Source organism: Euprymna scolopes, chromosome 19, assembly GCF_053919585.1.
Source record: "Euprymna scolopes isolate OS-2025 chromosome 19, ASM5391958v1, whole genome shotgun sequence".
Taxonomy (NCBI): Eukaryota; Metazoa; Mollusca; class Cephalopoda; order Sepiida; family Sepiolidae; genus Euprymna; species Euprymna scolopes.
This window is the reverse complement of record NC_136500.1, coordinates 91079240-91106283: the sequence shown is the minus strand read 5'-3', so window position 1 is coordinate 91106283 and position 27044 is coordinate 91079240. Positions and strand designations below refer to the sequence as shown.

Genomic DNA, 27044 nt, shown 5'->3' with positions numbered 1-27044 from the left:
TGCGAAAGTCTTGCGTAATAAATCTCAAGAACGAAATGTCTTGTACAAATCTTGCATTGCTAACGAATAGCAGCGCAATATCATATTAGCATAGTTTGGCTTTTCTCCGCTCGCCAGCAGATTTATTTGTCAGTAGTTAGATGCAATTAGATGCGAGGATTTTATAAATAAATTTTCAAATATATACTCTTTGTTTATGTTTCGTTTTCCTTTTTCTCTTCTGGCAAACGGCCCAAAATGAAGACGCATGCCCCAAAAGTCATCTTGCTTGAAGAATTGTTTTCTTTTGGCAGTACAAGTTGTTTATATTCAATGTCCTATGCTTTGGATATATATTTACAGAAAGTTTATAGATAAGTTATCGATACCATCGGTTTCAAACCAGATAATAGGAGACCGTTTTAGATCAAGCTCTCTTCAGCCGATACTCATCTCTATAGGCTGAAGAGAGCTTGATATGAGTATCTAAAACGGTCCCCTATTATCTGGTTTGAAACCGACGGTACCGATGACTTATATAAACTTTCTGTAAATAGAAAATATAAGTATTACACTCTTATTTTCGAATTTTTCCCCTCATAATAGAGCACTCTGCTGGAGTCCTTTTTTCCAAAATATATATGACCCTATCTGTGTGCGGAACGGCCTCCACCAAACTATTCTGTTAATTTGTGGTTTGAAGATTTGAAACTTGATATATAGAGGATTTGGACAGGTGGAACAAATTCGATTTGGTGTTTAGCCGGTGAAAATAGCTGCCAAGGTGTCAAAATTAAAACAAAATGTAATTCGACAGGTGTTAGTCGACTTAAACTGCTCCTCTGCGCATATACAAATATAGTCATAAAGTCAGTTTACTTTTTTATAGTTTTTATATCCCTATGTCGCCAGTTCAGACGGTAATGAATAACGCTGGAGCGCTAAATGTTTTGGTTTCGATGCTAGTTGATGGCACTCAATTCATATATTTTTTTAACTTTTTAAATCACTTTTATATATCGTGTACAATATAATAACTAATAAAGAATTGTCTCTATAATAATGGATACAAAATATGCATAAATTAAAATATATTTAAGCTTATTTTATGACTAAGCATTGCCGAACAGTGTGCTAGTAATGCGCATCGTCACACAATTTAGCTAGTAAAAATGTTTAGGGAATGAATAAAGCAAACAGTAAGACCAACAATCACTGCCATAACTATGAATTTGAAAGAATTACCATAAAGAGACGTTTTCTTTCTGTTTTGTCGTTTCTTCGATTGAAATGTTTCTTTTTGATCCCCCGACAAAAGGAGGGTGGACCTGTAAATTCATCCTTGCCAGTTCGTCCATTCGTCTGTCCGCACTTTTCTCAATAACCACGCCTTGGAATATTTTTGAAATTTTGCACAAACATTAAACATGATGTGAGTAAAAAAAAACAGAACGGATTTTCTGGGAAACCTCCGGTGGCCCTTTCCCTAAGGGTGTCTTTTGGGTTAAAATGGCTAAAATTGATACTTTTGTTGCTTATTAAAAAAAAAAAAAAAAAATGAATGCCTTGGATTTTTATAAAACTTTCTGAAAAGTTGTAACTGATTTCTATATAATTTTGTTTGTCTATACTTTGCGATAACTCTTGGGTGTGCCCCAGGGGCTCTTTTAGGGCTAATAAAAACACTCCATTTTTGGGGGAACTATTTTACCATATTTGTCAAATTTTCTGTATGTCTATTTAGCAGTTTTGCATGGTGCTGAACTCAAATTTAAATATGTTAAGGCCTTGGGAACTTTTAGGGCTATATGGGGGGGGTGGACTTAGTAATTTCTTGTTTTGCATGGTGTGGAACTCAAATTTACATACGTTAAGGCCTAAAACTGCAACGTTTGTCCATTTTCACCAGGAGTTGACCTCCTCTGGGGACTTTTGGAGCTAAATGAGGGGGGGGGCAATGCTAAACTTAGTCATTTTTTTATGTCTCGTTCACTGTGAACTCACGGGGGACTATGCACACTTCATTTGTGTTTTTTTGTTTTTTCTTTTAATTTTCTGTTTGAAAACGTTCTCTATATTTTTATATTATCAATGTTCAAAAGCGAGTAATTTTCCGTTTTGATTTAAACAAGATGGCGGCAATTTTTCACCTGCTAACATTATTAATAGTAATATTCGGGTAATTTCGACTGCACAATTTGGAAGTTAACATTGTAATTTATTAGAATTAGCAAAAAACATCAGTTGAAACCCCTGTTTTTGTTGTTGTTTTTATCTGAAAACGCCATTTATCGACTACAAAATCTCGTCCCAATTCTGTAAAAGCGCCGAACCATATTTCTGAATTCAACATATTCCAAATCATTTATTAGCTTCCTGACAACAAAATTTATGTGCTGACCAGTAAACTTCCGCCAGAAATATCTGTATGGACACCATTTTCTCTATCCGTAAATAAACAAACGGACATCGGAAGTATCTTGTAGCAGTGTAAGTTTCGAATTCCCCATCGTCAGTGCCATAACATTGCAGGCCAATAATAATAAAGGCTAGCACAATGGTATTAAATATATTACAGAAATATATATATATCATAACTGCCATGAATAGCTTCTAATCTTTGAATGTTTGAGTTAAAAAAAAATGATTTTTAAGATCGCCAAGTTCACCGCGTCAAAGCACACGTAATAAAAAATCTGTCCTGATGCCTTTTCGACGTTATCGCAAACAAGCTTTCTTCAACTTGCACCAGATTGCAAAGTACGCCGTACCGACGTCGAGCCGAAAAAAAAAGGATCGTCCCCAACTGAAGAAATGTTGGCTTTTTATATTATCAAACCCGACTGCGTCTCAATTTGCATAAGACACGTTTTTGTCTCGTGTCGATCAGGTTTGGGGTTTAAGACTTTTTCTCTTTTCTTAAGCGAATGAGACCCGCGCTAATCATACACACTACAATTTTCCCTACAATAACATGTGAAATATAGTTTTACTTATAGTATATGAGTAAATTTACTATTCATGAAATAGGTATATCAGCTTACACCTTAACAGTAACCCACTTCAGAATTAAAATAAATAATATCTATCATTATTAGGGCTATGAAAACAGAATATTCTTTTCATTCTTCGAGTATATATCCGACACAGTAAGACGCAGTTAATCAACCGAGAACCACATCAGTCTATATAAAAACATAAGATATTAACGGATATACACTAAATAGTGAAAACAATGAAAAGAATATGCTGTTGTCACAGCCGTAATCATTATACTAAAACTGAGTTAATAAATGTTTGTTTCCTTAAGGATTTTCTCTATATATTATGACACAAAATGCACGTTTTTTATTTTATTTTATTATGATTCTGGGATTGAGTTATGTTTGGAAAAATCCATTAAAATTTTTCTACATTGTTGTTAACTGAACACGTCACCTACCTCTCACTTATCCGTGTATTTCTCTCAACCTTTCTCACTGTGTTGATTCAACCACTCTCTAATAATCTTTAATCTCTGTGACTAATTTACATAGTGTGTTCGTACACACACTAACCGCGCATGTAAAGCAGAATAATATGACTCTTAGCTCCTATATCAGACATAAGGATAACATGCAAGTAGAGTTATAATTTCTTGGTAACAGTTTATAACATTTCGAATGAAATCAAAGTGGAACATATATTGGTAATGCTTGTGATATTCTAGTTAGATGCATAAGTCCTTGAACAGGCGTTGCCACTCTAACTGAACCTCACTAAGATCAACGACTTTTTTTGCATGGAAGTCGCTACTTATCAAGCCCCGATGCCCACTCGGGGATCAAAGTTAATGAGTGTCAGGCGGTCAATGAGACAACAACGTAATGATTGATAGTGGTGGAAATTGTGTAGAATTTGATTATTTAACGGGGCCCCTGAACAAGAACTTGTTTACATTGGACTTCAATATGACTGATGTAGTTAGCTAGGAAGTAGACCTGCGGTAGAGTTCCACAGGCGTGCAGTTCTAGGAAAGAAACTTTGTTTATGGAATTTTTGTTTGGACTATGCATTAAATTCCCCAGATCAAAAACAAGTGCATACAGTTTTGATCCGAGAAGAAAATGCACAGTAAGCAAATAATTACATTCCACAGAATAGAAACAAGAGTTGTTAATGAGCACAAGTTCCCTGGAGTCATATTTGATCAAAAACGAACAATCTATTCTTCATAGAAAACATTTAAACATGAAGAATTACAAAGTGTACTGAAATTAACGCACAATAAAAAAAAAAGCAACTAAGACTGGTGTTATAAACTTTTAGAACATCTCCAATGGAATGATTATTTATCTGCCTTCCATGGCGGGGTGATGGGACACAAGGGTCGGAAAGTGGGATTATTGGAGAGCCAGTGTCCTAGAAGAGCTCTCTGGCCTGCAAAGTGTAGATCAACCACGTCGACGTCTCTAGCCTCGGGCGATTAGAAATGAACTAACCCTCCCTCAAGACAAAGCCTGTGAAGGTGGAGCTCCTAGAACTGCACAGGATCAGAAATATATCGCAGTTATTAGGGAAAAAGCCATTTCAAAAATGGCCAGCGCTCTGTTGGCTTTGGTACAGGGGGAAAAACGCCAATGCAAAAACTTTACACAGAAGCGGAATAATTCTTTAATGCATGATTTATGTTTTTTGTTTTTTTTTTACTGACATTGTACGTGGTTGATCAAACTGTTCATTGAACTACCTGCCTTCAAGTTGAACTGAGTTCTGAAAAGGTTTATAATGACTAATGTCAAGGACGTATTATTTAATGTCTTGTTTTTTTTTTTTTTTTTTTTTTTAACAAAAACATAATTGGTCACATAAAAATTCATGATAATTTCTGGGAATAACATGAAAGGCTCTTATAATTCAAAGGTGAAAGACTTGCCATATATTCCTATTTGAAATTAGTATGTCCATCAGGATTTTCATCCTCAGCCCCCAAAATCAATAGAGATTAGACCATTCCTGTAATCATCTGATCCCTATTAATTGCGGTGTAATGCTGTTTCTGTGTAGTTCTAGGAGATCCACCTTCCAAAGCTCTGCCTTCTCTCTTTGAGAAGAGGTTAGTTTATTGCTGAGGCGCCCTTACCGAGGAATGCCGATGGGGCCCGCCCAGGTCAGGGTGCTGACTTCTCAGTCTCACTTTCCGACCTTGGTGTCACAGTTCTTGCTGAACTAAATACCTCCAGTGCTGTTTATAATCGTACTATTAACCCAAATGCAAAAATATTCATTTGTAAAATCTGTTGGAACCCGGATGAATATTCTACAACATAGTAATATGCACCACCCGAACTATATGTGAAAGTATCCTACCTGTACCATCACCTTGGTCTATTCGATACCTGTGGTGTTTTTATCTTAAGTGAGTCCAACGACGGAAATATGCACGCCTTTACTAAGACAAAAACAGGTCGCCAAAAACTGTCCTAGAGTTTACCAATGAATAAACTGTATGTGTTAAATATTCAGTGTACAGAAAAGGTAATTTGAGATAAATGAATGCACTTGCCACAAACACACACCTGGCTGGAAAAAAACAAAACGTTTGTGAAAAAGAAAATAATCGTTGACTAAAGTTGGGTAACCTGAATTAAAAATCAAATATATTAGATTATTAAAAATAAAATAATTAAGTATCACTTACAAAAAGCTAGTGGTAGAGAAAAAAAAAACGCTCTATCGCTGAATAAAACACATTCGTGGTGTGGTTAACCAGAGAGCGAATTTCAGTTGGCGTTTGCAGGTGCAGACGATCGGTCATAAATTGTTATATACCAACTCGAAATTGATATCAGCAGTTAATTGAGAGCTTAGGCCCGAGAAAAAACACTCATCGAATTTCTGTGCGTGCTTCTTCCTTCCTCAGGGGTCCTGGATATGACCTTAAATATATCCAGTGGTGAGGCCCCACCTTGCGGGCTTTGGGGAGTGTGGAGCCACCCTTTAATTACCATTGCTCCCAGGTCTACTCTGACCCGGAGTGGTAGTGCCTGTTAGGGTCCCAACTATGGGTTAAATAGAAACCGACTTGAAAACAACAAATATTTTCTATTAAAAAAATTTTTCTTCCGAATCTTTGGATTCGGAATTAAATAACCCGAAAAGAGTTGATATGCCGTAAAACAAAAACAACCAACCAATCCTTCCTCAGTAATCTACGCTCCTTCACCGCCATCGACACTAAAGATATGCTAGCATCAATGTGTAGTAATTCTTTTGTGCATAACAAAAATACTATACATGTAGAGCCATACGCAAAAGGATATTTTCAAGAAGAAACATCACTCTTTACTGTTGATGTGTTATGGACATGTAAAATCATCTGCTGCTCATTAACAAAAGTCGACCTCACGTCTTGTGTGTCGTAGTTTTTTTCTCCTTTATCTTGTTCTCGTTCTGGTCGTGTTTTGTATACAAAAATAAAGCACCGAAGACTCCTAAAACTGATATCATCGTGCATTAAGCTGTTGTGTTCCGAGTGTGTCTGATACCATCAGAGTAGAAAAAGGATACCCAGACGTTGTCTGTTAATGATTCTCTGTCGAGACAATTGTTGATTGCAGAGCTCATCTCCTCATTTGTTAATGCTCTGCCCAATCATATCCGAGAAGCAAACTGTCGCAAACTCTCGATGTAAAACAACGCGCAAAAATAAAGAAAACAAAACAAAACTGATGGAAGCTAAACTGACTATTTAACATATTAAGCCATAATCGGAAATTCTAAACGTCTGAGCTATGTGTCAGAGTGCGCTGATTACCCGTCCTACTTCCGATCGCTTTTCTATTTTTGTGAATTATTTCCTAACGTTTTCCTGCTATGGCTTTTTTTTTTTTTTTTTTACTCCCGATAACTTTTCATCCTGTGATTAATTTCCTAACATAAACTAATGTTATATACGGCACCAAAAAGGGGGTATATTATATTATGGGACCCTAAAAAGGGGTCTGTTGTGTAATGTGTATATGAATATGTTCCATAACGACGTACATGTTGAATAGTGGGGTTTATATTTTATCTGTATATTCATGTACGTGTAAATGCGTTTATGTATATACGTCGTTCATCGTCATTTAGTTGATCGTCATTTAGTTGATCGTCTAGTGTATATATTTTAAAATTTATGCAACAATTCTAACCGGAAACAATTTACGTGGACGTATCAAAACCGTTGTAGATGAACAGTTCTTTTTAACAGATGCAAATAACGCAACACATTTATTCCCATGATTTCAGCTGACATCTTCAAAGATTGCAATGTCTTTACATCTTGGCTGCCTGAGGAAACGCCGCTCCCTGCGTCATGGAGAGACTAACTCCCCTTTTTTAGTCGTCCATTCTCTCTGATGTGCAGCTAACGACTGACTAGAATCTCCCCAAATCTACATCTCATTACGTGTCTCAGACCAACAGCTGATGTAACCTCAATCTAGTTACTTTTTATGCAAACCAAAAGCATGTTTACATCTATTTTCTATTTTCACATTCCTTTTGTAGCGATATTATTATTTCAGCTGTCAATCACTTTTTCCCAATCTAATTGTTTATTTTTCTAATCATAATAATCGATCCAGCAACCCACCGTCGCTCGAATACATTAATAATAATAATAATAATAATAATAATAATGTTTTGGCCATGCTTGCCAATTAACATAGATACTAGGCTATGATCACAGCCAAAGGGTCACAACATTACACTAAGAGCATAGAAAAACATCATGCCAGACTCACACTAAATACTACTAGTCTTAAAAACTTAGAAACTCAGCAATTTTTTGCTATTAGACAAACTGAATTCTAATTCACATCAAGAAGATTTTTCCTTATGCTAGACCTCTAGCTACGGTGTAAATAAAAGGCAGTGATTGGGTTGGATCTGCAGTGAAAATAATTTTAGGTCACCTAATAAAATGAACTAAATACTATACTCTTAACTGATAGCTAAAACCAACGAATCCACCTAATAAAGTTCGCAAGAACTCTGGAATTGCAATATAAAAACCCAGCTGTGCCCTCCATAAAAATTTGATAGAATGATAAGCCAGGCGTCGGAATATCTAGAAGAAGAAAAAAGTAGCATTAATGTCACTATTACACGTAGGCCACTTCAAACTGACATATTCGTTGATCCTAAGAGGATCACCAAGAGCATGTAGTGTGCAAAGCCTTATACTTTGAAAAGCTATGAATATCTTGTATTTGACCTGTTTTGATTTTAATGTGTTCGGGTATGTTCTTCCTGCATAAATGGTTGCCATTTTAAACGTTGTGTTATTGTGGATAACACGCGCGTACATCGGAAGAAAAAGAAAAGGTCATTAGTGAAGAAACGGATTTATATACAGCTACATATAGATACACATATAAGCAGTTTGTAAAAGATGAACGTAAAGGTGAATACGAAGAATTTGGCATATAATATGATATACAATATAATATACAGTATACAATATAATATACAGTATACAATATAATATATAATATACGATATACAAAATACAATATAATATACAATATATAATATACAATATAATATAATATACAATATAATACAAGATAATATACAATATAATATACAATATGCATACGTATTAATGAAGGAATACATTAATGTCCAAAATACGATAAGAAAGAACACGTGTTATCAGGGTCGTGGATAGAAACCCGAGTGTAAGCAATGGATAAAGAAATGTTACGTTATGAATATTATTAGAAAACGTAACCGAGAAGAAATATATTTTAGGAGTTGGGAATTCTGAGTTTTTCTACAAATGGGTAGGATAAGTTTTCTTAAGTCCGACACAAGAAAGTGTGTAGCCTAAGAGAATATACCTGAAGGGAGATTGTTCAGATAATTATGTCGGAACACTGTTAAACACTTCCCGGTGGAATGTGTCAATTTCATGCACACCAGACGGCGTTTTCCTAACATCAATAGCATGAAAAACCATTTGAAAAAAATTAACAGAAACAATATTACCATTCTTGATGGCTATGCGAATCTACATTAATAAAATTATGAGACCACTTCACGCATGTGCGTTAGTTTTTATCTCGTCTACGTAATGCAAACATTTCATTTTTTTTAAACATACGTATATTTTATATTCGTGTTTTTTACGGCTTTAACACATATTCAGTATTTTTCCTATACATGCGGTCACCATTTTGTGTGTTCTTTCCTGTACACATACACGAAGGCGAAATAACGATAAAAAGATGATGATAAAGAAACAATAGAATTTACATTTATATATATATTTACTTTTGTATAGACAGTTTGTCTAAGGTAAACGTAAGATGGTATACGGAAAATAATAATAAATATGATCAAAATCCAAGACCTAATAACCAAGTGAAAGTATACACTAAATATCAACGCAATCGATAAATGACAGGGTCAACAAATAGATATGCATGAGCAGTGTATAAAGATTACTCGGATATGTGTGACGAAGTCTGGGAATCTGTGACGGCAACCAGAGGCAGTTTATAGAACTACTACCATGAACCTAGAGCAGTTTTTCCCATGACAATAACAAATTTATAGTTTTGTAACAGTTTGATTCAATTAATAATTTAATGAACAAACTAGCGGGACCTGTGGAAATTCCACAGGGGACTCATTCATATGTAATATATTGATGTTGGTATTCTGTAGATGTTCAGCGTAAACGGAGACGTTCTGATATTATTGTAGCTATTGTTAAAACTGCAAAAGTATTTATCTAAGCTAGCAGGGACGCCTGGTATAGCCCGGTCGTCGTAAAATACGCTTAAATTAATATTTTAATTTATGTAGATTTCGTATATATTATAATAGTCGATTCTCTATCGATTTTTATATATTCTAAAGTCACGATTTCAAAAATAAAACATATCCATATAACTTGGATGCATCAGCTTGAATCGAAACCGAAATCAAAACTTATGAAATATATATCAATAAAAGTGTGTGTGTGTGTACATTTCCCTACGCAATAACTCTGTCAACTTTTAGTCTACAGACTCAAAATTTGATATACAGGGTACTGAGATTTAGGAAAATCGATGTGACTGGATTTCGGCCAGAAATTTGGCGATTAAGGGGTCAAAGTTCAACGATTTGACTTTTGAGAACTCTACCAAACTCCTCCAACAATTTTTGGTCTAAACACTTGAAATTTTAGATATAGGTTCCTTGGACATGGATCTAACTGAATAACTTGATTTGAGCCAAAAACAATACATTTTAAGGGGTCATAATAGGGGTCAAAGTTTAAAAAATTGACGACTTTTTTCAGCTATAACCGAAACTAAAACAAAAACTTCTTCGTAAAATTATTTATTACAAGAAATCGAAGTTCATAATAATTAAACAACAGTTACTGGTATATAGGTGTGACACACAAAATAACACACGCTCACCTATTAATATTTAGGTGATACCATAATAATTACATTTAGCTTTTAAAAGCTCATTGAAAACAAAAATAAGTTATTTTATAGCACCTCACTCACAAATAGAGTGCATAGTTTAAAGAAAAACGAAAAAAAAAATGAACAGTTCAACGCTAGGTAAATACACTAAATCTATATATCTATAAAAGTAAAATTGTGTGTGTGAGCACAGTTCCCTACCAAACTACTCTGTCAATAATCAGTCTACAGACTCAAGATTTAAGGGGTATTGAGATTTGGGAAAAACTTTTTAATCGGTTTTCGGGCAGAAATTTGTTAAGGTGCCAAAGTTCAACTATTTGACCTTTGAAACTCTACCAAACTCCTTCACCAAGTTTGGGTCTAAACACTTGAAGTTTTCGATGTAGGTTACTTGGAGATGGATCAAGCATTTTAATTTGATTTGAGCCCAAAACAATAAATGTTAAGGGGTCAAAGTTTTAAAAAACAATTGACATCTGCGATCTCTAGCAAACTATTCGGTCAATTTTGGGTCTTAACATATGAAATTTTACATAGAGTATTCAAACATGCAGCAAGTTACTTGATCAGTTTTGGGGCAAAAATTTGGCTGCCAAGAGGTCAAAGTTGAAAGAGTTGACCTTTGCAGATTCTACAAAACTCCTCCGCCAATTTTGGGTCTAAACACTTGAAATTTTAGATGTAGGTTACCTGGACAGGAGTCAAACTTTTTAGTATACACACATATATATATATATATATATATATATATATATATATATATATATATACACACATATGCACATAAAGTTATGAACAGTACATAGGGCCCGAGCAAATCCAGGCTGAACTGCTAGTATGTAATATACTGTAATTATGAACTCTGTTACCTCGAAAACATCTTTAATTCCATAATATCGCCTTCTTTTTCTTACTGTGTACACATTGTTTTGATATTAGATTCAAATAGGCGAAATATATTAATTTAGTATTAACAATATATGTGGCGTAAATGGAACGTTCTGCGTGAAACAGTTGTTTATGATTTAAGAAGAAATTAAATCAGCATGTTCATTTCAGCTGGTGATTCGTACTTTTACGTGTGTATGAATGGACTTAACATGAAGATGTGTGTGCATTAGTGTGTCTATTTTGTTAATGAGATCATTTACGACTTGTATGTGAGAGATCGGTTGGCAGCGTCCATATGATGATGGCGTTATGCTTTATAGTTCGTGAAAATCTCTTGCTGCGTCCGTCGAGGACTTTCAGCCAGCTTTTAACGATGTACCCACGTGTGTGAGAAAAATGCGAAAAAAGAAATAAAGATGTTTATAGTACGTGCGAGATTTCAGAACTGTGTGATTGGTTTAATGAAACTACTGACTTAAGCTTTTGTTCAATAAAGAGTCGATACATAATAACAATATTCATTGTCGTTACTGATTCTTACAACATAATCTACAAATTTGTGTGTCCGAGTTTGCTCACGTAACATTTTTTTATCCATATTTTGTATACACCTCGTCTATTTTTATAACTTGTGCATCATTATAATGATACATTGCACGAAGCATTGTCCTTTTTTCTAATATTGTAGACGCACAGACTTGATGTTGCACAAACTGGTACATTACATCACAGAACGAAGCATAAGTTTGTTTTTAAGCAAACTGTTTCTTATCTTACCGAGCCGTGCGCACAAAACTATAATTTATATTGGTAAGGTTGATATGCCGTTGAAAAAAACTCTAACTTGAATTTTTATAGAAGTAAAGATAAAAGAATCTATATATTAATATCGTAGTACCTTTAACATACGTACGTGTGTCACGGTTTCCAGATTATAAATTATTCGGGAGATCCTATTCTTTAAAAACGAGGATAGTGGGTGATAACATACTACAAACATTAAATTAGTATATAGAGACGCTAATTTAACGTTCGTAGTATATCATCTTCCTTTTTAATAAATAGGATTTCCAGATCATCAGAGATGCAATGTAAAAGAATAAATAAATAAATAAAATAAAAATGATGTCGCTTTTGGGCCGGACGTGAAGCTGAAATATATACCTTCTTGGTCTTCTAGCTATGATCCAAGAGTAGTATCTGTTTTGCCTAAAGATGGTATGACATCGTGGGGCTTCCATTCGCGCCAGGCGTCCATACAATGAAAATGTTACAGACTCCTATAAGGATATTGGAGACAAACCGTAAAAACCAGATATATTCTGACACTAAATTAACCAAATTCCTTAGATAAATACTTTAACAAAAGGGCTACAATAATATCGCAGGATCTTCATTCACGCAGAACATCCACAGAATGCTCAGCAGCAAAATATTGCATATGAAAGATTTCGCTGTGGAATTTCCACGGGTCCCACCAGTATTTAATAATTCTAAAAAAAAATCGTTTTTTTTTTTTGTTTTTGTTTTTTGCGCCTATTCCTTTTTATGTCTGGTATGATAAAAGGGGTCCATCGGGTATAGTTTAAGGTCATATCTGCAGCATTGAAGACAAAATAAAATTCATAATTGTGATAAAATAACTTTTAGTCGGATGCCAATTTACTTTTCTTTTTATCTAACCTATTTTCCTTTCCCCTGTCTGGAAAAAAAAACCGTAGTAACATTATAATTAACAAGAAATGTGATAATTTTTGTATTCAAAATAATTCACAAAATGACAAAAAGAAATGCTATCGTGATATCGAACTACTGGGAACTGCACGAATGTACATGCATATTACAACTAAGACGTTTGAACAAATATAGAATCGATTTATTTCGATGCGAGTTTTCTCGTTTGTGGTATTTTATGCTGTACGTCTATGCCATTCATTTTATTTCGATATAAAGAAAAAGATTTTTTGATTCACACAAATAACAAACCACTTCAACTTCGTAACAATTCTCTTGAATATGGCACGACCGATGACTTGCAAGAGCTACAATACAATAGCTTAGCTTATCTTATCTTATGTCAACGTTTTCTGTCCGATCTGGTTGGCGTGTGGCATGTCCTGTTTACATCACGGCAATAAAGAAACCAACAAACATTCTTTCAATTCTGTTATCTAGCACAGTTTGAGTAGGTGTTGTTTATACCACTCGATGATACGTCATCGACACTCGGTCCAAGTCGAGCTGGGGTATGGCTCTGTTCGATCCACTTTTGCAAACTTTACCTCTTTGAGTATTGGCTAGTTTATTGGCAATCACTTAAGGCGCCAATATAAAGGAATGCCGACGGAGCTGCTCAGGCAATTTTGTAGGCCAGAGTGTGCTGACTTTTCAAGACCTGGACTAACCTTGTGTCTAACCTTTTAAAGAAGAGGTAAATAAGCTCTGACTTGGAAGCCGGAATTAGAGTTCATTCCTATTCCAGTTAGGTATTTAACAGCCAAAGTATGTACTCGGAAGCAAAGCGCACTGCATTACATAACTATGTCTCCTCCTAGATAGCTTTGCAACGATTTATACGAAACTGAACCAATGTTCCCTGATATGCTAAATGTCCATGGCTCTTACTTGAAAGCTGAAATTATCTTCCCTCAATAATAGAAACATACTTTGTACCTTCAACTTTATTCGCATCTACTAAAAACTTGCCCATATATCTATTTACCTAATTACGCATGACTCAAAACTTACTGTTTTATCCGTACTATATTGCACTCGCATCTCAAACCCTCCTGACATCTAAAATATAGATTGGGCACAACTCATAGTTCAATTCTTAACACCTACTCTCACTTTAATGTTATCCTAGACCTAAGCTAACATGAATAAAATAAAAAAATATATATATAAAGGGAAAGCCTCAAACCACATTATCTCCTTTCTAACAAGCCTTCTTACACTCATAGTTGCTTACACTGCATGAGCTCTACTCACCCCCTTTATCTAGTAACAATGAAATAGCAATGTCCCTAAATCACTTTGAGGAGTGTAACTATTCAGCAGATATATAACCTCTACAAACTAACCCAGTAACATTAACTAACCACGCGGGGTCACAGAAATACCTGGATTAGAACCAAGGTGCGAAGTAAACCCTCTCAGTGCTGACGGACCCAGTAGATCTTCCCAGATCATCCGTCTAGGAGAAGGAAAACTCTGAAATTAAACCAAAGGGGAGGGAGGCCTCTTCAGTCTTGGATGACAACCTTCCTAGAGCTGGTGACTCAAACAAATTACTGGTCTGCAAACCTAATTTGCTTAAGGAGTAGATAGGTTCTGTCTATCGCCCGGATCCATACTCCTTCTTTGCCTATTAGTCAGGTGCAGAGACACTATCACAGTGATTCGACAGAAACACCCAGTGGTAGATCTTGTTTCTTGTCTAGGGCAATGAACGCCATTTCCCCACTCCCGATACACCCCACCCCTAAAACTGGGCACTTGGAAGTGATTGAGTACCATATATGCCTGAACAATTAGATTGGGTTGACCTTCCTCTGATGGGTTGAGGGTACCAGATTGACAGTTACTGGCTGCTGTTTCCGACTGGTAGTACAGGGGCCCTAACTCTTTGGTAGCGCTTAAAGTGGCTGCTCCATCAACAGTTGTATAATATTGGGATGTTTGTAGTGCCATGTCCCGCATGGAAAGCGACCCTGCACTCACCCCCCGGTGGGCTTTCCTGATGCCACAGTCCTAGTTGAAGAAAGGTCAGCTGATGGTCTACTTGTGATGCATGTGTGGTACTCTGCATAACCTCCTGTTCAGCTCCCCCATACCTAACTGAAACTCGTTAAAAAATATGACAGTAAAATCTAAAAATAAGCTTAAACCAGGCTTAGGGTCAAACAAATCCAACTTGCCTCCTCCCTTGAGGCTTGCATTCACAAATATCCGTGGGCTTAGAACTAATTTAGCTGATGTTAAAGCATTTCTCCTAACAAATACCCTGGATATCTTAGTGCTAAGTGAGACTAACCTACACTCCTCCATCCCCTCTAACTACTTTAACATGCCTGGATATCTCCCACTCTGTTGTAAGGACTCTGACGGACACATGCACGGACTTGGAGTTTACATTTGTAATACCCTTCCCTTGACTAGAGAAACAAACCTAGAATCGGATGATCAAGCACTTATGTGCTTCAGACTAATCATACAACACAACATTAGCTACTTTTACTTTCTCTACCGCTCTCCCTCGACCCAAGACTGCACCATAATAAACAAAGTCTCTGACAGCATAGGCACAGCACTCTCCCTTGACACTAGCGCACAAGTACATGTATTTGGTGATTTTAATGTCCATCACAAAAACTGGCTTGGATTCTCTACTTACACAGATGCAGCGGGCAGCACAACTCATAGCTTCTCTATATCTCACTCCTTATCACAAATTGTTACTTTTCCAACCCGTTTCCCTGACCAGGAAGAACACGCATCACTTTTAGATCTGTTTTTGACCACAGTTCATTGTATAACGAATGCCGACAGCCCACTTGGGAACGCTGATCATACAGTGATAATGGTTGAAATCACCCTAAACTCTAGAGCCAAAACTGAAGAGCCAGTGCTCAAAACAACGAGATATTATAAAAAGGCTGACTGGGAAGCCATTAGAGATCTTATCAGAGATGCCCCATGGGGAAATATTTTTTCTCTTCCTGCTGAACAGTGCGCAAATGAGACCACTGAATGGTTTAAAACTGCAATCGAAGCGCATGTTCCCATGCGAAAATTTTATAGGAAGCCCTACTCTCCCCAATGGTTTACTTCTACTTACGCAACTGCCATTGCTCAAAGGCAGCATGCATACCGCAGATTTAACCGACGTAAGTCTAGTTCAAACAGATAGAAGTACATAGAAGCTAGAAGTAACGTTAAGAAAGAAATAGCGACAGCTAAGAGAGAATTTACGGAAACCACTAAAAAACGCATCGAAGCACAAAAACTAGGAACTCGTAACTTCTGGAAAATCTACAACAGTGTATTAAATAATGGGCAATCAACAATTCCCCCACTAACCAACAATCACGAGGTTGTTTGCTCAGCAACCGAAAAGGCTAACATGCTTGCCAGTCGGTTTGCCTCAAACTCCACACTGGACCCTTCCAACCACCCCCTACCTGACTTTCCTATGCGAACAGACGCCACGCAGGTGCATGCTATCATAAAAAACCTTGACGCTTCAAAGGCATGTGGACCCGATCTCATCCCAGCTGTGCTATTAAAAAAGTGCTCAGCCGAAGTAGCTCTAGTTCTCTCCAAACTCTACAACAAATGCCTTAATGAATCTTGCTTTCCGGGCTGTTGGAAAACTGCTTCTGTTGTACCAGTATTCAAGAATTCTGCGAAAGAACTGACCCAGTAAATTATCGCCCCATTAGCCTCCTCCCACTTTTTGCCAAAATATTTGAGACCATCACCTTACAGATGCTAAACTTCTGACTGACCAACAATATGGATTTAAACAAGCCCGTTCCACAGCAGACATCCTAACTGTAATCTCTGAACGTATATACCATTCACTGGGCCGAGCAGTATCTCTAGATATATCTAAGGCTTTTGACAGAGTATGGCATGAGGGTCTCCTCAGGAAAATTAGATCATACGGTATCACTGGTAGAATACTTAACATAATTAAATCTTTCTTAGATAAGAGAAAAATCCAGGTTGTCCTCGACGGTCGTACATCTAAACAATATGATATAAATGCGGGAGTGCCCTAGGGGTCTATCCTTGGACCTCTACTGTTCCTGATATTCATAAATGACCTCCCCGACAAAATTTCCTCTGAGATGGGTATATATGCTGATGACACCAAACTCTATAACAGGTACAACAGGAAAACAAATGAACACATATCTAAAGAAATGGCAGAAACACTAGAGGATGACCTCCAATCTGTAGTGGAATGGGGATAAAAATGGATGGTCACGTTCAATGCCGCCAAGACCAAACTAGTTTCATTCAATAATTACAAGAAACCTTCTCTACCACCTATAGCAATGGCCAACGACTCTTTATCTGAGAGTACGTCTTTCAAGCTCCTTGGCCTAATGTTCACAGGAAACATGAGTTGGAACAATTACATCGAGGGCATTGCCAGAGCCGCTGCGAGGAAGGTGGGTTCTCTCTACTGTGCTAGAAAACTACTAACACCCGAAAGTATCCTGTACCTCTATAAGGCAACCATTCGCCCATGTGTGGAGTATTGCTGTCACATTTGGACTGGTGCATCGGCTACTAGTCTCTCGCTCCTTGACAAGGTTCAAAAGAGTCGCAAATCTGATAGGCTCTGAACTGGCATCTAAGCTTCAGCCTCTGTCCCATCGACGAAACGTTGCATCCCTCTGCCTGTTCTACAAGTATTTTAATGGTAAATGCTCAAACGAACTGCAAGCACTTGTGCCCCCACGACGTGAACACCCTCAACAGACCCAACAGGCTGCAAAATTACACCCACACACTGTAGAGATCCCTAGATGTAAAAGATCTTTCTAATCCAGTACTTTCTTCCCCAGAACCGCTAGACTTTGGAATTCCATTCCAGGTCCCTGCTTCCACAACAGTACTGACGTGCAGAAGTTCAAGTGCAACGTGAACAGACATCTTGCTGCCCAAATCCCTACATAGTGTCCCAGTAGTTGTTGCCCCTGATAGTAGCCCCCTACACCAAAGTGGCAATGTGCCTTGTTTGGGGTGAAAATGTAAAAAAAAAAAAAAAACAAGACCACCTTTGCATCAACAAATCTTACGTTGTTCTGTTCTAATCTTGCGTCTTTCTTGCGTGTTTTTGACTTAGTCTTTATTTTTGTCAAAAGAAAAACAATTATGTGCTAATTCTCGCCTAGTAAGAGCAGGGAGAGAAGAAGAATTCAGTTGGGGTGGGGGTCCCACTACCTTCGTAATGTCTTCATATTATTACAGAGGGCCATGGTTTTACTGGCCCCTTTTCCATCTTCATCGTCCCCACTCTTCCCCGTATATTTCCACCGCCCACTTTTGGGAAACCCTGCTATATACGGACATTTCAGTCGGGCCAAAGTGCGTACGGCATAAACAACGCAGAGATAACTGCAAGAGATAAGTTTCAAATGAACAATTGCTTTAGAAAATATTTTGTCTTTAGTGAAATAGTTGACTTTATTGTTCTAAAATTAAACACCAAATGTTTTTTCTTTTTCTCCTTTTTCTTTGTCCATTTTTTTCTTTGTCCATTTTTTTCTTTGTCCATTTTTTTCTTTCTTTTCCTCTTTTTCTCCATTTTTTCTCTTTTTCTCCATTTTTTTCTCTTTTTCTCCATTTTTTTCTCTTTTTTCCTCTTTTTCTCTTTTTTTCCTCTTTTCCTCTTTTTCTCTTTCTTTTCCTCTTTTTCTCTTTCTTTTCCTCTTTTCCTCTTTTCCCTTTCCTCTTTTCCTCTTTTTTCTTTTCCTCTTTTTCTTTTTCTTTTTTCCCTTTTCATTTTTTGTCTTTTATCTCTTTTCTCTTTTCCTCATTTACTTCCTTTATCCCTCTTTTTTCTTTTTGTTCTGTTTCCATTTTTTCTATTTTCCTTTTTATTCTTGCTTTATTTACTTTATCTTTTGCATTTTTCCCCATTTCCTTCTTGTTGAGCTTTCTTTATTTTCCCCTTTATTTTTTATTTTTTCTATTCCCTCTTTTTTCTCTTGTTTTGCTTGCTTTTCCATTTTTTTTTTGTTCGTTTTGTCTATATCTTTTTCTCTTATTTTTTGTTGTTTGTTCTATTCTTTTCTGTTCTTTTACTCTTTCCTTTTTCACTTTTCTCTTCTTCTCCCGTTAATTTCTAAATGTTTTCTGCTTTTAACGTTTAAATATGACTACACATTTCTGTAGAAAAGCTCAATCCGTTTGCTGTGACGTTTAAGTTTAAAACAGCATTTAAACGTTACTAACCGCGCTGATTGGACGGGCGCATCTTGTTTATAATAGGCACGGCGGTAAATTCTTCTCACCGGTAAAACATTCCCTGATGGGATGGAAGCACAGAGGAAATGCCTGGGTGTGTTTCAATGAGGCCGTATTGGTTAGAGAGATGACTGGTCGGACGTGGCGGAGGTGAGGGGGTTTGTTTTCTTATGATTCGCAACTTCTTGTGTAGTTTTTTTTCTTTTTATTTGGTTTAAAACTTAAATTAAAGTTGTGGTAGCCTAAGTTTTCCTTATTCTTTGGATTCTAATCGAGGCTAAAACAAGTAAGTAACACTGTCAGTTTTTAAATTATATTTCTCTCCGTCTGTCTGTCTGTTTCATCTTTTTATCGGAAACTACTGAGCCTGACTAAAATGTTGGGTGCTTATTTAGATTGGCACTTAGGTGACAATTTAAAACTAAAGAAAATACAGAAAAGTCTGTATGATGTACTTACCAGTCATGGAATGAAGATAAAATATTCTAAAAATCACGTAATTTAAGTAGTTTTATTTATTTATTTTTTTTTATTATTTGTATTTTTATTTATTTATTTATTTCAAGAAAATCAAATTATATTCCGTGTCAGTGCGGAGAAAAAGCAGCGTCCATGAAAGAATTAAGGGCAGACAACTGACTTTCATTTCAAGCCTGTTTTTGATAATGTCGGAAAGACAACCGGAACGTACGATTTTAAAACCAAACACTAATTTATAAACATAATGTGAATTTGTTTTCATTTTATTTTTCCAAAAATAAAATTTTCACACAATGAAATTTTTTTTTTTTTTTTTAAGAATGGTCATTTTTATAAAAATTAGAAACAAAATTTGAAGAATATTAAAATGATTTCGGCCTTCATTTATCAGTAAAAGAAAGAAAGAAAAAAAAACAGCAAATCTGTTATTATATAAAAAAAACAAAAAAACTACTTGATTATATATTATGGTATCCGGTCGATGATGCACAGTAAGCGATTTATAGCAATTAGTATTCAATGCCAAAAACGAGCATAGATTTATCCATATTCAACCATCAATCAAATGAATCACTCATTTTAAGCTAATGGTCTATAACTTTTACCAGTTTTTAACGGCCTAAAACGTCTAGTACCTATTTATTTTCGAAATTTTATTAGTTCTTTCTTCTGCTGGTCGCACAGTTTTTCTTGTTTCTTTTAAACGCTGTCTTACATTTATTGAGATTGTCGGACTGACTTCCTCATCTTGGTTGTTATAGTCACAACGTTTCGGCCGTTCCCCCCCCCCCGGCCTTCATCAGGTGTTTTGATTTGAAGTGGGGAACCGTTTGTTAGGAGTCTCGAACCCAACCCTTTATTATTATTACGGGGGTACCGTGTTCGGACTCCAGCTAGGCTCTGGGACATAGTTGCTGATTCTCTGTTTTGAATGTTACTTTTCACTGTCTTCGTTCAGGATTGAACTCAGCACCTTTTGGTAACTGTAAACTTTGATACAACGTCTAGGACCACTCGGCCATATGTCACTAGGATATTTTATTGTAGATTTCGGTGTGCAATCCGCAAACTGTTACCGTCGCAAAAAGAAAGTTTTCATGATATGAATAAATTACTTTTTCGAAAAGTGGGTGATTACTTTTCAATGTAAATTTAACTCAGAATGAGCACCCACTTTCTGGCCACGTGAGAGAGTGGCATTTTTCTGTGTGTTTCTTAGCTTAAATTTTTTTTTGTTTGCATGGTAATAACCCCTGAACTATTTTCCATTTCACAGCCGTAGACTTCGTTTACGCTATGCGCGAGCATAAACGAAAGCTGTTTAGCCAATAAACATGGGAGAAAAAAACCCTCTCTTAGGTAGCTAGAAAGTGGGTGCTTATTTTAAGTTAAATTTACACGGAAAAGTGATCGCCCACTTTTCGAAAAAGTAATTTCTTCATATCATAAAAACTATTTTTTTTTTTGCGACGGAAACGGTTTGCAGATTCGTTTTTAGCACACCGAAATCTACAAAAAAAAAAAAAAAAAAAAATTGCTATATACGAACGTGAGACGTACGGCCCTAAATGGAAAATTTTTACCAAAAATCTGGGGGAAAATAGTTTTCAATAAAAATAGCAAATGAATTCGATAGAAAAAAAATGGATGCCATTTTTTAATATTTTTTTTTTTTTTTGCGTGTTTCTTGGCTAAAAAGGTTTTTGTTTGATTTCTTTTGCATGGTAATACCCCTGAACTCTGGGACTATTTTGCATTTCACAGCCGTAGCCTTTGTTTACACTACGCGCGAGCATAAACGAAGGCTGTTAAATATGCACTCGCATACCAAACTGCCTTGTCAAAAACCTTTAAGCCAATAAACACGAAAATAATTGCCCCTTCCTCAGGTGACCAGAAAGTGGGTGCTCATTTTAAGTTAAATTTACATGGGAAAGTGATCACCCACTTGTCGAAAAAGTAATTTCTTCATTTCATGAAAACTATTTTTGGTACTCCTTGGGCGTTGAGTTCCATGGCGACCCGCAGAATTTTTAAATAGTCGTTCCCTTAGTCCCCCCTCAGTCAAGGCTAACGCATGCACACGTAACATTTTTTTTTTATTTATTTACTTACGTTGCCTTTCGCACTTTTACAAACATTATTTACGTTGGCTTAACTCTTTTCATAAATAATAATAATAAAAAGTAACTAAACCATTAATTGATAATTTGTCACGTGCACAAACATTTATTTATTTACGTTGGCTTAACTCTTTTCATTAATAAAAAAGTTTTATTCTTTAAGAATAAGAAAAGGAAAAAGTTACTAAACATGAATTTCTCACGTACTTACGTTGGCTACTATTAAGTAGATAGTAAAATGTTGTAATTCGAAAGTCGTCAACGCGTGATGCAAGTGAAAGGCTCATTTCTACCGAAAATGAAATGGCGGGCACTCTCGCAGTTACAAAAAATATTTTTTTTTATTTAATATTTTTATAATTCGCAGTGTTAAATTATTTTAATAATATGAAAACATTCCTTAACTTTACAGATAGGTTTTCTGAAAATTTCTATTAAATTGTTAATGTAGAAATATGGTTTTATCGATTTTGAACGAACCAAGAATATAATATATATAAATATATATATTTTTTACACGCTATTTTCACAATATTTTTTACTCTCCACGTGTTTCTTTGGCTTTTCCGTATAAAAAGTGAAACTGTGAAAGCGAAGTCTAGTTCTTGGCCTTTTGTGCCGAGGCGTCCAGAAAGCAATGAGGTTTAATCAATGCAGGGGGACCCCCCCCCCCGTCATATCAGACAGTTGCTATTCATTTAGACACTCCACTTTTTATGGAGAGTTGGTTTTCCCCAACATGTTTGGGAAAACTGGTTTGCAGCCAAAGTTAAGTCGTGTGATGTTTGATCTCATTAAATTCACGCACCTGTCACTTAACTGTTTAATCATTAAATTAAAACGCTTTTCAGTTTCTGTCCCAGCATGGCCGAGCGGTGAGATGTCAGGTTTTATCACACTTTCTTTTCCATTACCTTCACATCAAGGCTTCGGTTCGAGCCTACCTCCCTACCAAAACTTTTTTTCTTTGACACCTCCAAACACCTGGACAACACCGGGCACCCCACTAGTTATTAGTAAATGGGGAACTATTTCGAGTTAAAATCTATTTAGTGTTACGCTTGTATTCTTAAGAATATCACGCTTGCAATGCTTATATTTGCTGAAATCATTACTTCTCTTCCGTTTGTATACAGACGCCATTCTTTCTAGCGATTATTTCAGCATATATGCACATTTTAAGGTCGTTCTCAAGATTACAAGCATAATATTAAATAGATGTAACTAAAAACACGAATATTTATTGATTCACGATTTTTCATCGCATTAGAATAAATGAGGTATCGCGTAGACTATCCATTTTTATCTTGGCAGAGTATAAAATCGATTTCGCAATCTAGTGGAAATCTCTTCTGTTTCATACAACCCCTTTCTCATAGAAGAGACGTTTCTCTTTCTGTTCTAGCGTTATTTTTATGACTGAGCTCCAATCTTTAGTTCCTCCTTGGAAATCATTTTCTACAGGAACATATCTTTTATTCGCAATTAAAAAATTCCTTTCTCTCTCCATGCACCTAACATCATATGGAACTTTGATGGACAGAATTTCTTTGCCAGGATTTCCGGTGGAACTGCTTCCTTCCTGATTACAACTTGGTTATCCTTAAATCTAATGTCAACAAATTTTTATCATAAATCGACCCATAAGTAATGAATACCATTGACCAATATTATTACTCTCATAGTGTTCCTCATCTTTTGGCTGAGAATCATTCTGTCTCGTCAGCCTCTAGTCTCGAGTTGCTCTTGTCTTTGATGACTCAATAGTAAAAATAAATAATATTCCTAGTGTTGCTAACAAACATACGGACGCGAAAACAATTAATTATATCAATTAGTAAAGCTGTACTTCAAATTTGTTTATTTAACATCGCTTAAATATACATTAATGAGCACCTTAAAGCCGAAGAACCCATGCAGATAAGCACTGCTTGCTAATAATGTACCGGAAACGCGGGGTTGAGGGTGCTGCGTGCCATGTCTGCAGATAAGCATAACTATGTATTAAGATATAATTTGGTATATTCTCGTTTTTCACACGAATTATAACCTATTAATGCACGTTTTTTTTTATTTTAATGTCTCGGTTTAATGTGTTTATCGCTTCTCCATATTGTTCGCCACCAGAGTATCGAGTCTCTCTCCGCGGTAATAATGAGTCTTTGTGTGTTCATTTCGTTTGATGTCATAGCCAGATTTCCTTCAAAATCGGCTGATTGCTTTGTTGTGGCAATAAAAAGAAACTGTCTTTCACTTGTTTTTTCTAAATCAACCGTCGGGTACATCCTCATCCCCCACCCGTTATGGTTGTTGTTGTTATAGCGTAGGAAGTTAAGAATGAAAATATGGAGTCATAATTTTCTTTTTTCTGAAAAACTTACCTTTACGCTGAATAGCGACCAGTGACCTTACATCCCCCTCATACACACCATATATTTATCTTTATAACATTTCTTTTTCTTGTGTTATTTATTTATTTTTTTTTTGCTGTTCATTTTCCTCTTTTTTATTTTTTAACTCTCTCTCTCTCTCTCTCTCTCTCTCTCTCTCTCTCTTTTTCCTCCCGACATTTAATCTTTTTAACTGTTTCTCACCCAATAACAAGGCACACTGCCACTTGGATGTAAGTGGCTACTATTTAAAACCAAATCTACAGGGACACTATATAGTTAAGAACTGAAATGTCTTTTAACATTGCATTTGGACTTCTGCATGTCAGTACAGTCAAGGAAGCAGGGAATTGAGAGGAAATTCCAAAGTTTAAGTTTTAGGAAAGGAGCTATTTGAATATAAGGTCGTCAGGGATCAAAGGATCTTTACAGTGTAGGGGTGGGACTTCACTGCTTGTCAGGTTAGCCGAGGATATTTACGTCAAAAAGGTACGTCTGGAGTGCTTCCAGCTCATCATAGAATATTCCATTAAAATATATGTAAAATAGGCATAGGGATAAAAAATTTCGGCGATGAGACAGGGGTTAGAGTTTGGTTGATAGTGTGAGACATTAGATTGTAGACATGTTCTCTGAACTCTAAGAGCTAAAGACTAGTGGCAGATGCACCAGCCCAGATGTGGAAACACTACTCCATGCATTGGTGAATAGCAGCTTTGTAGAGATATATGATATTCTCAGGTGTGAATAATTTTCTAGCACTGTAGAGAGAACCCGCCTTCTTCACAGAAGCCTTAGCAATGTCTTCAATGTATTTGTTCAGTTCATGTTGTCCGTGAATGTTAAGCCGACGAGCTTGAATGAAGAGCTTTCATGGCAATTAGTCGTTGAAAAGTTTCTTGTAATTATTAAACGCAAGAAGCTTAGTTTTTGTAACATTGTATGTTACCATACATTTACATCCCCATTATACTACAAACTGAAGGTCTTCCTCTAAGGTTTCAGCCATTGCCTTAGATATGTGTTCATTTGTTTTCCCCTTTTGTATCTGCTATAGAGCGTGATGTCACTAGCAAATATATCCATATCAAAGACTATTTTCTCAGGGAGGTCATGAATATCAGGAGTAATAAGGGTCCAAATATCGATCCCTGTACCGCAACCGCATTTATATTATGTTGCTTCTACCATCAAGGACAACCTGCACTTTTCTCTTGTCTAAGAAGGATTCAATACCACATGATTTAATTTCTGTGAGAAGGCGGTTCATGCCAAAACCTGTCAAAGGCCTTAAGATATATCTAGTGTCATTGCTCTAACCTCCCCTACTTTATTCAGTTCATGATCTATATGTTCAGAGATTACAGTTAGGTCATCTGCAGTAAAATGGGCTTGCTTAAATTTAGACATGACCAAAATGAAAGGAGTACATATTTTTTGACAGTCTCTCTTTAAAAATGTACCAAAATTCAAGTAATTATCAATACGAAATTTCCACTGATTATTAAGTGAAGGATGACCTTTATAATAGTGCACTTTTTTTCATAATCGATATATATATATATATATATATATATATATATATATATATATATATATATATATATTTACTGCACCCCACCTTCTATATTCGTCGGCACAAATATCCTTAAAATAATTACTGTAATCTGGGATGACTTTGGTCCAAATTAGGCACAACATGCTTGTAATCTTTTTAAATAAGTTACACACAAATTTTTTGCTGGTGTTGAATTATAAAGAAAGTGGACAGGAATACGTAGAACAAAGGGCATTTTGTGAAATATTACATGCTTAGTAATTGTTCGCAGATATTCTAGGTGGCCAAAGTCACTCCGGCATGGGGTGACTTTGTCTATCCAACATTAAAACAAGTGTATACATTGATTTTAGTATATATTTTGAAATGACCAGAACTCTCCATAACTTGATATTTATTAACAAACCACAAGCTTTATTGATTCTGCACAAATTTGACACAATATATACTGATACCAGCCATTTTCACTCACAAATGTTGAAAACGTTTTGTCTGTTTTTTTGGTTTAGCATTCCTGGATGGTGTCCATTTGTCTTCGCTTGACTCTGTATGACTGGTAATCTATGCCAGCATTTGAAGAGGAAGCAACCATCTCAGATATTGGACCTGCTGCTATAGAACTTGGAGCTGGCACTGTTTTGACCCCCAAAGGACCTCGGGAGGGAGACTTGCTGTCATAGGGGACATCTAGAGCAGCATCTCTGCTATTCCCTGGTGTTGCTACAGGCCTTGTTGAAATTCTCTTTCCTGGAGCAATTTCCAGTTTTTTCACTTGGCGTTGGTTGTTCCAAATTTTACTCCATATCAAAGTCTTTTGAGCTCTGAAATAAAGACCTCACTGATTGACTCTGACAGATCAGATGGCATTTGTGAAAGGCATGTTGCATTTTGTGGAAGGCAAATGAATTGACTGTCATTCTCTTAACATTGCCTTAGAATGTCTTAACTCAAGTGTGGTGACAAGTTGTCACAAATGAGGGCCACTTTTTCGTTGGAGCTTCATGCAGAATCGAAGTGCCACCAAGAGTGTCAAACCAATCTTTGAAAGTGATATGCCGAACCATACAGATTTGGAACGATTATAGCAAACTTTGTCTGGCCTACTTTCAGTCCATGCTTACCAGAGAAGTTTTGCTTTGTACACAACGTTCAATAGCCGTGTTTGTCTTGTCACTGT

General features: G+C 36.2%; 1 protein-coding gene across 3 annotated transcripts in view; it reads left to right on the top strand.

Moving 5' to 3' along the window:
• LOC145239830 (uncharacterized) overlaps positions 1-27044 on the top strand; it is a 110441-nt gene that overhangs the window by 41335 nt on the left and 42062 nt on the right. Inside the window, exon 1 of one of the 3 annotated variants that reach the window (XM_080103369.1) lies at positions 19334-19466. The exons of 1 other annotated variant lie outside the window; for it this stretch is intronic. The gene's annotated coding sequence lies outside the window, so the exon portion shown is untranslated. Of the gene's footprint in view, positions 1-19333; positions 19603-27044 lie in introns of those variants that run through there. One more of the 3 variants, XM_080103367.1, reaches the window with a different exon arrangement.